We start from the raw sequence: 13,667 nt of genomic DNA, 5'->3' as shown, positions 1-13,667 counted from the left end.
GGTGCGATCCAGCTGGCACCTGGGACGCTCCCCGTCCGCTACTCCCAATACCAGCTCAAGTTAAATTTTGCCATGATCAGAAAAAGGCATACATCCACTCTGGGTTTTTGAGATCTGAAGAGATCTGGATATTAAGAAAAAAATCAATTTAGGATGCTGTCCGGAACCGATGGGAGTAGCATGTAAAAAATTATTTATCTGGGTTCCTGCAACGCCAGGGGTCTATTAATTGATATTCAAGTATGAGGACTTCTAAGAGAATTTTTGTTTTAGGTTTTAATTGTTTCTTATTTTTACTAGAAGTGTCCCTTTTCAGATCTTGAATATAATTGAAGTCCCCTCCTAAAATAATCTGCCCAGGGATCCCCCTTAAGAATTCATACATTTTTGTCAAGCTAGAGATATCATCAAGGACGGGGCCATAATAGTTCACAAAGTTCATGACCTTCCCCTGTAGCTTTGCTGCTACCCATAACCACTGCCCCTTGGGATCCCTTTGAACCTGCAAGAACTCCCAGGTCAGATTTCTCGAAAAGTAAATAGCAACTCCTCTCTGGACAACCCCTGCTGATGAAAAAAAGGCATGTGAGAAGTATCTCGGTATAAACATCTTGGGAGTATTAGACTTAAGATGGGTCTCCTGAAAAAAGACCACATGAGGATTAAAAGATATTAACCATTTCACAAGGGCTCCATACTTCTGCTTGTTTAAAATTCCATTAGCATTAATTGACAGGATATTACATATATTAGGTTTCATCTAAAAAAGATCTTTTCCTTGGTAAGTTCCTTCCGTTTAGAATTGAATAAATACTGTACCTACTGCTCATGTTCTTTTTCACTGCATTTACCCCTCTCCCCACCCCATCCTTAGGGGGATCCACCCCCTGGAATGAGGGAACTCCCATGCCTCCCACGCTGCCCACATTCCTCCCTCCTCTTCTGTTCTGGGTGTCATCTTATTACACCCTGAGTGACTCTGTTGACCTGGAACCGCCCCCGACATTGTAAATATAATATTTTTTAACTAACGCTATAAATCATAATTTACATTTCCCCCAAAAATAGAGAAAAAAAGAAAGGAAAGAAAAAAAAGAGAAAAGAAAAGTCCAAGAAGAGAAAAGGCATCACAGACCACAACTTTGTTTCACTCCCTGGACCCTGTAGAGATCTCCTTAAGAAGAGATTGTGCCTCTTCTAGGTCGGTGAACATAAAAAACTTTCCCTTCACCAGGACCTAAAGCTTTCATTGCTGTGCAATCGAGGCTTGAGCACCGTTTGCTTTAAATAGGTGTAGGATTTTGACGAATTCTTTCCTTCTTCTTGCAGCGGCAGCCGTCATATCTGAAAATATCCGGCATTTTATTGTTTCAGTCACAAAGAACTGTCGTTGTTGGAAAGCTCTGGAAAGAATCCTTTCCTTGATCCGGAAATCAGTGAAGTTCAATAAGATTGTTCTGGGAATTGTTGAATTAGCAAAGCGCTGTGCCGCGACCCGATGAGCTCTCTTAATAGTCAAATCCCCCTCAAATTCGGGTAATACTGTTCGCTGGATAAACAAGTTAACCCACTGAAGCGTATCGGAGCCTTCTATCCCTTCTGGAACTTCTACAATCCTGAGATTCGATCTCCGAGAGTGATTCTCGAGCTCCTCAAGCTTGTTCTCAAGAGAGTTCGTCTTTTTTACTGCCTCCTTGGCTTCACCCATAGCCAGGTTCATTTGATCCTCGAGGACAGAAATCCTTGCCTCCGCCTCCTGCAATCTACTTGGGAAGCCCAGCATAGTTTCCTCAAACTTATCCATTCTTGAATGTAAAGGCGCTATCTCCACTTTTATTTCTCGGATCTCGACGAGGATCAAGTTTAGCATCTCTCGACATCTAATTGATATCTCACCTCGGTTTCAGGGAGACTGGCTTTTTCCACCGTGGTGTCGATATTGGTGGTTGTGCTTCTCCAATTAGGACTCAGCTGTATACCTTCTCCTTCCACCCCAATGCTTCGCTTTCCTCATTCAAAGATAGTAGGGGTGATTGTGGAAGCTCTGATCCTCAAGACTCGGCTCCGCTTTCCACCCGACAGCAGCTCCTCCGCCAGTTCAGCCAACTCCAATCGCCTGCGCCCACTCCTCAATCAGTCACAGGGAAAAACGGGGAAAAAACGCCACTGAAAGCGCCACTGCTATCTCCTCCGTGCCTCTGCGCCGCCGAAAAACCACAAAAACCGTGAAAAGCAGGTCACGGCAGAGAGAGGATCTGCAAGCGCTTCACTGCCGCCCTTCCCGGGGGCGGAGTCACAGGTCACCGGTCACTAGAGGCTACACGGAGGCGTGGTACTCCGTAGCCATCCCCCCATCCATATCATAGCATAGTGCTGAATGTCGATGATGAAAGTCTATGGACCTGAGTGTAAAACGCAAGCAAAAGCAAAAACAAGATGCAACTAAGTTGACATCCTTAAAGAAATCAAAGTTATATTTCCAATGCGGATTTTTATTTCCTCATGAAGGTATATTTTCAGCAATAGGCGAGACATGCAAAGGTTGCAGGAAAGAAAACCACTTCATAAAGGTTTGCAAAACAAAAGAGAAAACAAATGCATCACAGCGAGAGGACAAAATGGGCACCAGATGGTTCCAGAAATATTCTTGCCACACCCACAAAATCAAAAAGCAACATCAACTGTGACAAATGGAAACAAGGGGATTCAGTTATTGTGAAGCTCATCATACAAAGGCTCCTCAACATCGTTGTTGAGTACTGATGAAGAAGATGGGTGTGCACTAATGGTAGCTACCAAAGAGTGGCATACACATGAAGGATTATCTACTTGTTAGGAAGACCACAGTACAAAAGAAATCCACCAAACGAAATGCCAAACTCCATTTGGACATTGTCCCAAAATCACACTAAAAGTGAATGCTTAGGCAGTAACTTTCATCATAGACAGTGGTGCTTTGATCAACATTATGCCAGTGGAAATGTTTAACAGTCTGTCCCATGTGCCTCAGCTCACTCCATCAGGCACAAAGGTATACACTTGGGCTGCTTCTCAACCGCTGCAAAGCCATGGGTCATTCACAGCAACCTTGCGACACACAACATTAGGGCAATTGCGTATCCATGTACTTCAAGTACCTCATCCAATGCATGCTTTCTCAATTTTACCACTGCTGCTGACATGGGACTGATATGTCTCAATCACAACATACTTACTCAGTTCGAAATTGTAGGTCAGTTCCTGTTGTTGTTTCATTGCTTAGGAAAACTCAAGGAAATGCAACTTCAAATTAATTACGACATTCACCCTCTTGCAAAACAGCACTGCAGAGTTGCTTTTGTCGTGCAAGAAGCCATTGAGAAAAACTAGAAATGCTGTTAAAGCATGACATCATTGAACACTCCACTGGTCTTATGCCAGGGGTCTGGCCCATTGTGGTGGTGTCAAAAAATTGCAGTGGATGTGCAGTGCTTTATTGTGTTGATGTACACCATGCCAACAAAGCAATTGAGAGAGAAAAACATCCTGGTCTCCACATAGAATACATGATCATGCAGTTAAACTGAGCCAAAATCTTCTCCTCCCTTGACTTGAACAAGGGATATCATCAACTTGAGCAGGAAGAGAATTGTAGGTACTTTGCTACTTTTTCGACTCATGTTGGTTTGTACAGATACGAAAGACTAGGTTTTGGAGTGTCTTCGGCAGTGGAAATATTTCAGGATGTTATATGCGAGTAATTAAACCTGTTGCAGATGCTTTTAATAACAGCAATGACATACTGGTATTTGGGAAAACAAGAAAGGAGCATGACAAGGCTTTTTTTACAAGTGTGTCAGTTATTTGCTGATGCAGGCTTCACTCTGAATGCAGCAAAGTGTGGGTTTTACAAGACCAAAGTTAAATTCTTTGGGCATATATTCTCTGATGAGGGAATGGCTCCTGACCCAGATAAGGTGAAAGTACTGTCATCTACGTATTGCCCACAAGATGTAACAATGCTGTGATCCTTCTTTGAGATGGCCACATTCTGCTCAAGGTACATTTGTGACTTTGCGACAATGTGTACCCCATTGAGAGACTTTACAAAGCAAAATGTCCAATTCCAGTCGCTTCCTGAATGTGACCAAAGTTTCAAAAGTATAAAACATGCAATTAAGAATGAAACTGAAATGGCCTATTTTAACTCCAAACTACATCGCGAGCTCAGTAGATGCAAGCCCAGTGGGGATGGGGACCATCCTTGCTCAACACAATGGTCCCCCAAATGCTCAGAGACACACAGTGGCCTATGCCAGTCGAAGCTTGTTTGAAACTGAACGTTTCTATACTATGCCGTAAAAGGAAATCTGGCTGGAGTGGGGGCCTGCTAACATTTTCATGTGTTTCTATATGGAAAACATTTCACCATGTTCAAGGACCACCAGGTGTTGCTCACTTTCTTTGGAAATACAAAAGCTAAGAGTGCCCTTCACATTGAGAGGCGGAGTTTGAAACTACAAGAGCATGACTATAACAATTGTGCACAAGCCACAGAAAGATCAAAACCCTGATGATAACTTTTTATGAGTGCCGCTACATCGCCACCGTTTGACATCCAAAATGGCTGAAGAATATGTCAGCTTCATTGTGAGGTCAAGTGTGGCAGCAGCCTTATCCATTGAACAGATTATTGCTGCTACCAATACAATTAAGAACATGATTATCCTCAATGAGATCATTTCAACTCAAGCTTGGAAGAAAACCATTCAACCATTGGCAGATGATATAAAATTTCATTAATGCTAAAATGTACAGGATGAACTCTGTCACCCAAGAGGATATAGTATGGAGAGGCTCGAGAATTGTCATCCCTGAGAGCTTGGGACATCAAGTCATTGAGCTGGCCCATGAAGGAGATTGTGGCATTGCAGCCACCAAAAGCGCACTAAAAGATCAAGAGTGGTTTCCTCCCTTAGATGAACAAGTTGAGAAAGAACTAAAAATGTGCCATTTGAGTAACTGTTTATCTCCCAAAGTGATGAAGCATCCATTGACCATGTCTGACCTTCCAGCGTATGCCCAGGACACAGTGGCCGTTGATTTCTTCGGGCTGCTGGAAAATGGACATCATCTCATGGTAGCCACTGATGAATATTCACGTTTTCCTTTGGTGAAGACTTATCATTGACAATCAATGACAAAGTAATTGAGTGGCTTGATGACATCTTTGCAGCGTGGGGCATCCCTGCAACTCTCAAATCTAAAAACAGCTTGCCTTTCAATAGCAAAGAATTCAAGGTGATTTTGTTTAGCTCAATATCAAGCATCAAAGGATTACGCCTCTCTAGCCTCAGGGGAACAGTTTTGTTGAAAGATTTATGGCCACCCTCAAGAGAATGATTTAGCGAGCATCGATGCAGGGAACCAATCTAAAACAAGACATATGTTAAGCCCTTCCATCCTATCGATCAGCTCTACATTCCACCACTGGTGAGAGTCCTGCCACCTTGCTATCTGAGAGAACCATCTGAACTAAGCTACCATAATGGAAATTGGACCGATCATTAAACACCAATAAGGTTCATGTCACATACTTCCCGAAAGAGCAAGATAAAAACATATGCTGATCAATGCCGACGTGCCTAGGAAACAGTCTCCAATAAAGGGGACTGGGTCTGGTCAAACAGAAATGGAAGCAGAAAATGGATACTCTGTTTTCGGCCGACCCTCTGAGAGTTGTAAAGACCAAAGGACACATGGTGACCACTCATCATCAAGAAAAGTCTATCACATGGAACTCATCACACTTTAGTAATTTTCCTCGATGTTTGTCTGCTCCTAAGATCCTAAGCGGCGCAACCCACCTGAACATCCAGATCAAGAATCTGAGTCTATGTCATTGTGAATGATGAATGTATCCCTCAACATCATATCACCCGATCTGGCAGACCTGTGTGAGCGCCTTCGACGACTCATTGAGGAAATATGATCTTAATGTTTTTATTTTCAAAGAGGAGAGGTAGTGTCTTTAAGATAATCAGCACTAGGACCCTCACTGTTCTGGGCGGACTTTAAACAGGAATTAAGCAAGCTGCTGGGAGGTGTTAAGGTGTGGGTATTAAAGTCATGATGCAATGTGTGAAGTGTGTCATATGCTGAATAATAAAGATGTCTGTTACAGAACTCTGCGTGTGGAGTGTTTTATTTTCATGCTACTGGGCTGGGGAGTATGCTGCAGTATACACAACCATGGGTAAGGGAGATTGCCCATCTCCCTGTCTGTGCAGTACAGGTGCTGGGATGGGATCAGGATGTAGGTCTTCAATGGGAGTCTGGGCTTGAGGGCCCTGAAGGTTGTAGTTGTCCACCACTTTTACTGGGACATGACTTACATTTATCCAGGGCATGCAGGACCTAGATACTCCCTTTGTGTTCACCCTCAAAATTAAGAGATGTTCCCCGTGGAACTCCAATGTGACATGCAGGATCTGAGTGTGGCTCTCCATGAGTCATTGTGCTGAAACTTGAGTGTCTGAGGTATGTGTTGTTGAATGCATGGACCCCCACTCCCCCAAGTTGGCGATAACATATCACAGAGCCTTGCTGAACAAAGATATATTATTCCCAGAGAGTTGCCCTCTCCCAAGCAAACCTACCATTCATATATTTTCTTCTAACTTGACTTGATCATTGGATAAGCGGAAGAGTGCTGATAAGGGGCAGTGTAATGTGGAAAATGTATGCTTGTAGAAGCCCATTGCTCAGCCAAGAATTCCTGGCTATATTATGCTGAATAGAACATTGGCGGGTTGACTTTGGAATAATCAGGACACAGACTTTGCTGAGAAGACTAACAGGGTAATTTGTAGCCCAGAATAAGTACTAAAAATTGAGCAAATAGAGTTTTTCCAGTTGTAACCACAGTTTTGAGCTCAGCACATAATAGGCTTACTTCCATTCTTTTATGGGTAGTTAACATCAGCTTTTATCTAATGTCAATCATTGCTAATGGAAAATAGTGTGCAAGGGGTCATAATGCTTCCAAAACTGGGAAAAAATGTGCTAATTTTATTTCACATTTCTTACATACAAAAAGTTACAATTGGTGTAAAATACACTGGGTAACTGGCACTAAGTTTACTTACTTCTGAGCACTTTTGCACCTATTATATCAGCACAAGTGTTTAAGTAAGACATCAGAGGTTGTGAGTGACACACCCAGAGAAGATGAAATTAGATTAGTCTGTTCGATTGTGTCTGGCTTCTAAATATATTTAATGGTGCCTTTGTGTACAATTTGGTATGGTAGATGTGCCTGTTGGATAGCTGTTTTGCACATGCATTGTAATTGGGGTAATGAAGCAAAGACAGAGGGTGAGTCTAGATAAGGTGTATGTAGTTGAACAATCACAGCAGTGGAAGCAGTAGTGGTCCTTTTTTATACTGATGATTAATGCATATACATTATATATTTTGATATTCTTTAAATTGAGGTAACATCTTGTTAAAGAAGATGTCCCAGGAATGTTTAAACTTTAGTAACCCCTATGTATGATTTGCATTTATTCTGACTTTAAAACCACTTGGCACTAGCCGCAAGGAGCGGACCCGAATATGTTACAAGGCACGATGTACCTTTTGGAGTATGTGTAAAAATAAAGGAAATTGTCCCCTCCTTGACCAGGAAGTTGGTATCCCCCAAAGTGTAGGGTGAATCTGACCTGCATGCCAATCCAGGTAGGACCCCACTGAGTGTACCTTTTTGTTTTTTTAGTATAAAAACAAAACTCCGAAATATTGCCATAAAGTAGTTCGGGATCGCTGGCCCTGAAGAGAATGCCTTAGACTCGTTAGGACTACAGAATTGGACAGAAACATGTTGGCCTAACAGAGAGATGGTCTGAGTCATTGCTCTCAACTTACCATCTCACTTCAGTTTTTAGATATGCCTGCAGCCTCCTTTAAATAAAGGTATTACACCAAGGAACTACAAGGTATATTTTTAACTTTATGATGCTGATGCTTCTTTTGTCCTGTAGCTTTTATCTAAGAACTCCCTCCTACACCCTAATACAACAGGAGGTTGAGTCCTCCCTGGCTGTATTGTCCTACCAGGTTGGGGGGAGGTCGCTGAGGAAGAAGCATGACACAAATTTGTGTGTGAGGCCTCTTCTTTCATAAGGCCAGACTTCCCAAGGCAGTTGGACAGTAATTCTGTAGCAAGCTTGGTTAACCATTTAGGTTAAGAGTCATGCATAGTAGTACAGCTACCATACCTTTTTGTGGATGTTGTAGAAAATGAAGGGAGCCTGTTCTGTCCCTGAGGCCTTGGAGTCACTCTGGTGGTCCTGAGTTTAGGATGCAAGTCTGCAAGTCCAGTCCTCCACTCAGGTAGAAGGGCAGCAAGGCAACATAGCAGGGCAGGAGAGTGGCAGTACTTCTTGCAGCAAAGCAGCGCAGAAGTATTTCTTCAGAATCTTTCACAGGACCAGATGTGCATTGAAGAATTGGGTATAAGGTCCAATATTTATACTTGTTACCCACAATAAAGTAGGAGAAAATTCCAGAGGTTTCCACCCCCCAGAGGTGCTTATAATTTGCGCCTACTAGCCCTGCTCTGAGATTGTCTGGGGTCACAATAGACTAGTGTCAAATCCTTTGTGAGAGCACCCAGGTAGGGTCTTTGTGATGCACAAGTGTGGTAGGCGATAGCTCCTCCCCCTCGTTAACTCACAGTAGCCCATACTGCAGGCAACTAGCTTCTCCTTATCTTGTGATCTGGCAGCAATCTACAAAGACCAACTGCCAACTACACCTAGTCATGTAACCCAGGATTCAGGCAGCAGACACTAAATGGTTCGGACAAGAAAATGGCAGGTTTCTAAAAGTAGTATTATTAGAATTGTGGCTACAAATCTGACTTTACCATTAATTAAAACAATAGGCTTTGCAGTAGTGAAATATGAATTAAAACATGACATAAAAGTGCATGTCTCATTTTTTAACCCTTTCGGTGCGCATGACGGAATGGTTAAGTCATGAGCACTAGTGCTCCTGTGCTCATGACGAAACCGTTCCATCATGTGCACAGGCACACAAAATCCCTCTGCTCCAGACAGCAGAGGGATTTCCCTTTTTTAACTTTTTCCTCTGAAGGTGGGGAAGAGTTTCCCCAACCTCCTGAGGGTTTTTTGTCCTTTCAATGTAATGACGATTGTGCACATGGCATGCTGTCATCATTACATTGAAAACAAATATTAAATTGAGTTTCAGTTTCACTGTTTCAGTACTCATGGAGCTATCTAAGCCCCCGAGAACCAAAACACATGGGAGAGGCATTGTTGAAAAGGGGAGGATCTTCCCTTTCTAATGGTACCATTCCCTAGTGGATCTCTGCTTGGTGAGATCCACCCTTTAGCCATCAGGGAGGGGGAAGTTGCCCCTGGGGCAATGGCCTTTGCTCCCCCAATATACTTTGGCAAAACCAGCTTTACAGGCCCCCAATCTGCGCCGGGGCGGCAGAAAGCACCCTTGACACCAGGGAATATTTGTTTATAGGTTAGGAGTGGAGGATGCTTAAAATAGGCATGCCAGTGCCCCCATCCCTTCCCAAAAAAAGGGAAAAGTCTTTCTGGCCCCCAGGAGGCAGATGGGGGCAACAGCCCGTGATCTGCCCCAGTTGGAGGCAGAAAGCCCACTTGGCACCGGGGATTTTCTTTTTGTACATAGGGGTGCCAATGCCCCACCCCAAAAATATTTGCTACAGTCTATCTGCCCCGTGAGGCAGATGGGGGCAAAAGCCCCTTATCTGACCCCCCTGGTTGGGGCAGATAGTCCACTAGGCACCAGGGAATATTTTTTTCAAAGTTTGGGGTGCAGTCTGCCCAGAATGGACATGCCAATGCCCACACCACCCAAAAAATATGCCACAGTTTTTCTGCCCCCGCTAGGAGTCATATGGCGCAGCAGCCTTTGAACTGCCCCCGGGTGGGGGGGCAGAAAGCCCACTAGGCACCAGGGACTTTTTGTTTATACATAGGAGTGGGTCTGCCCAGAATAGGCATGCCAATGCTCCCTGCTCCAAAAGAATTGCCACAGTCTTTCTGCCCTCCAGAGGCAGATGGGCAATGCCCTCCTATCTGCCCCAGGGCAAAGAAAGCCCACTAGGCACCAAGGAATATTGTTTTCAATGTTCAGGGTGGGGGCTGCCCAGAATAAGCATGCCAATGCCCCCACCTTCTCCCTAAAAATGCCATAGTCCTTCTGACCCCTAGGAAGCAGGTGGGGGCAGTAGCCCCTGATCTGCTCCCCAGGAGGGTCAGAGAGCCTACTAGGCATCAGCAATTATGCTTGCTTTTTTATATGTAGGGGCTGCCACAAAAAATAGCTACAGTGTTTCTGCCTCCCTTGGGGACATATCGGGGCAGGGGTATAATTTCACTCTGGAGAAAAAGGGGAACGCTGTGTGGTAAGACATTTGTGCCGGCATGGTGATCCCACACAAAAATGTGTGGAAAAGTGATTTTTTCTGCTAAAATTAAGGTTTGCAGGGGATTCTAGTTAGGAAATCGTTGGGGGATCCATGCAAGCCATACCTCCCTAGACTCCCCCGGGTCTCTTGTTTTCAGAAATGTGTGGGTTTGGTAGGTTTCCCTAGCTGGCCACCGAGCCCAGGCCAAAAACCCAGGTGACCCCCCCTTGCAAAACCAGATCATTATGTGATAGGTAATTTTGCCTGTCATGGTGATATTGCCTACCCAAACGAGTGAGGTACCATTTTTATCGGGAGATCTGAGGAAACAATTTGTGGTTGGGAATTTGTGTCAGCCCAGTGATCCCACAACCTTCTCACAAAGACATTTGAGAAAAATTTGATTTTTTCTGCTAATCTTGAGGATTGCATGGGATTCTGGGAAGGAAAACATTGGGTGAGCCATGTAGCCATATCTCCCTAGACAGCCCAGGTCTATAGTTTTCAGAAATGTGTGGATTTGGTAGGATTCCCTTTATGGCGCTGAGCCGGGGGCCAAAATTCAGGTGACCCCCCTTGTAAACACAAGTAGTTTTGCGATAGGTCATTTTGATGTCTCCAGAATACGTTTTGGGCCGTTGCCTGTCGCAGGTACTTGGCTTACCCACAAAAGTGAGGTACCATTTGTATCAAAGACTTTGGGGAATGCAGCGTGGGTGGAATGTTGAGGATCCATTCAGATTCCAGAACTTTCCATCACAGAAATATGAGGAAAATTTGTTTTTTTGACAAAGTTTTAGGTTTGAAAGAGATTCTGGGTAACAGAACCTGGTGGGAGCCACACAAGTCACCCCATACTGGATTCCCCTGTGTGTCCAGTTGAAAAAATGTATAGGTTTGATAGGTTTCCCTAGGTGCCGGCAGAGCTAGGGTTCAAAATCTACAGATAGGCACTGTAGCATCCTGCTACAATAAACACAGACACTTCTTGCTGTATAACTCAGAGCTTTATTTACTACTTCTTACTCCTGCCCTGTCCCTACTCTAACTGCCCCTTTCCTGTGTCCGCTCCTCCTCTTCCTCTGGCCCCTTAGCTCCGCCCACTCCCAACTACTAGTGTGCTGACTTCACAACATCTCCCCCCTTTGTAACAAAACAAACAAAACATACTGACTTCTCAGTCCATCTCCACGATCAGTCTCTTGGGTGGACGTATGTCGCGATGAGGTCGTGGCGACCTGACTCTTGGACTATCGATATTCAGTGTCTCGATGATCGGAGCAGTGCTCTCACGATCATCAGGATGCAGTTCTTCCGAACTGGGAGTGTCCATCTCACTCACCATGGTTTTGGAAATGTCTGGTGACAGCTTTTTAAAGTGCAAGATATTTCTCGTGACTCGCCGCTGCTCGGACTCTGCCGTCAGCATAGTTCCTTTCCTTTTCGTGACCACTAAGGGGTCATCCTTGAATTGACAGTCAGTCTTTTTCTGCAGTTCCTGCTTGACAATGACGTGGTCACCTTCATGTAATGATAGTGACCTCGCTCTTCTCCGGTGATCGGCGTAGGCTTTCATTTTCCCTTTGTTGCGTTCGTCAGTTGCTCTCATTTCATGTGTGTCCTTTGCCGATGAGGATGCTTCCAAGGCCCCATCCCACGTTGGAATGCGATTCCTCATGGGACGTCCCAACATGAGGGTCCCTGGGCACTGGCCAGTCGTTGCATGAGGAGTCGTGCGATACGCTCGGAGGACTTCGTTGAGGGCTGCTTGTAGATCCCTGCCTTCCACGGTAGCATGTTGAAAGGTTTTCTTGAGCGTGGCCATGAATCTCTCAATAGTCCCATTCGCCTGTGGCCAGAGGGGCGTGATCCTGCGGTGATGAAAGTCTAGATGTTTCGCAAAGGCTGCAAAGTCTTTCCCATTGAACGGGGGCTCATTGTCTGATTTAACTGTCTTGGGAACCCCCCACGTCGCAAAGACCTCATCAAGAACTTTACGAGTACTGGAGGCGTTTGTGGACGGAACAAAACAAGCGATGGGATATCAGGAATGTTCATCGATAATGGCAAGAACATATTTGCCCGATGACAGGGGTCCATAGAAGTCAATAGCGACCTCTTGCCATACACCACTGGGCAGGGGTGTCATGTGTAGTGGCGCAGGGGGATCACTCTTGCTAGTGAGTTGACAGAGATGACAATCCTTCAAAATGGTTTCCACTAATTGATCGAGGTATGGGAACCACACTCGTTCCCTTAGTGCTCGTTTGGTTGACACAATCCTCCGATGCCCTTCATGTGCAAGAGCAACCACTCCTTGTCTCAGTTGAGTGGGAATTACTATCCTCTGGTCTCGCAACAGTATGCCATCCGTGGTAGCCGACAGTTCGCCACTCGCATTCCGGAAATCCTGCACTTCACGTTGGACAGAGGAGTCGGTATTCTCATCTTGAGAGTCATGTCTCCATCGATTATTTCGAACCTTGTGAAGGACTTTTTGCAAGATGACGTCCTGTGCTGTACTCTCCCGAATGGTGTCCAGGGGAATAGCTGGAGGTAGAGCTTGGTCCGTCACAAAGTGAATGTATTCTTCCGCGATGGATGAAATGGAAGCTGATGATGGAAGCGGGTGCCGGGACATGTAGTCCGCTGGATTTTCAGACTTTCCCGGTTTGTGGATTATGGTGAATGTATATTCCTGTAACCGTAGGCCCCACCTTTCAATCCTCGGGGGCATCTTAGATCGTGGGTTGCCATAGATGGTGATAAGAGCTTGATGGTCTGTAATTAAAGTAAAATGTTTGCCGTATATGAAAACATGAAAGTGTTCACATGCCCACACTACGGCTAAACTCTCCTTTTCGGGCTGCGAGTAGGCCCGTTCCGGGTCAGTCAAGCTCCGACTCGCATAGGCAATGATGCGGCGTTGATCTGAGTCATTCTCATATTGTGCCAGGATTGCTCCAAGCCCCACGGGGCTTGCGTCCACGGTTATCTCCGTCTTTCGTTTCGGGTTGAAGTATGACAAGTGATCCGCTGATTCCACCGCTTTCTTAATTGCTTTGAATGATTGCTCACATTGGGGAGTCCATTCAAACGGTTGACCCTGTTTGGTCAGCATGCGGAGGGGATGGCTGATCGCTGCGTAGTCCCTGATATAACGAGCACAATAGCTGGCCATTCCAAGGAACGACCTGAGTTCACTGACATCATG

The sequence above is a fragment of the Lissotriton vulgaris genome, chromosome 6 (genome assembly GCF_964263255.1).
Source record: "Lissotriton vulgaris chromosome 6, aLisVul1.2, whole genome shotgun sequence".
NCBI classification, from domain to species: domain Eukaryota; kingdom Metazoa; phylum Chordata; class Amphibia; order Caudata; family Salamandridae; genus Lissotriton; species Lissotriton vulgaris.
This window is presented reverse-complemented; position numbering follows the sequence as displayed.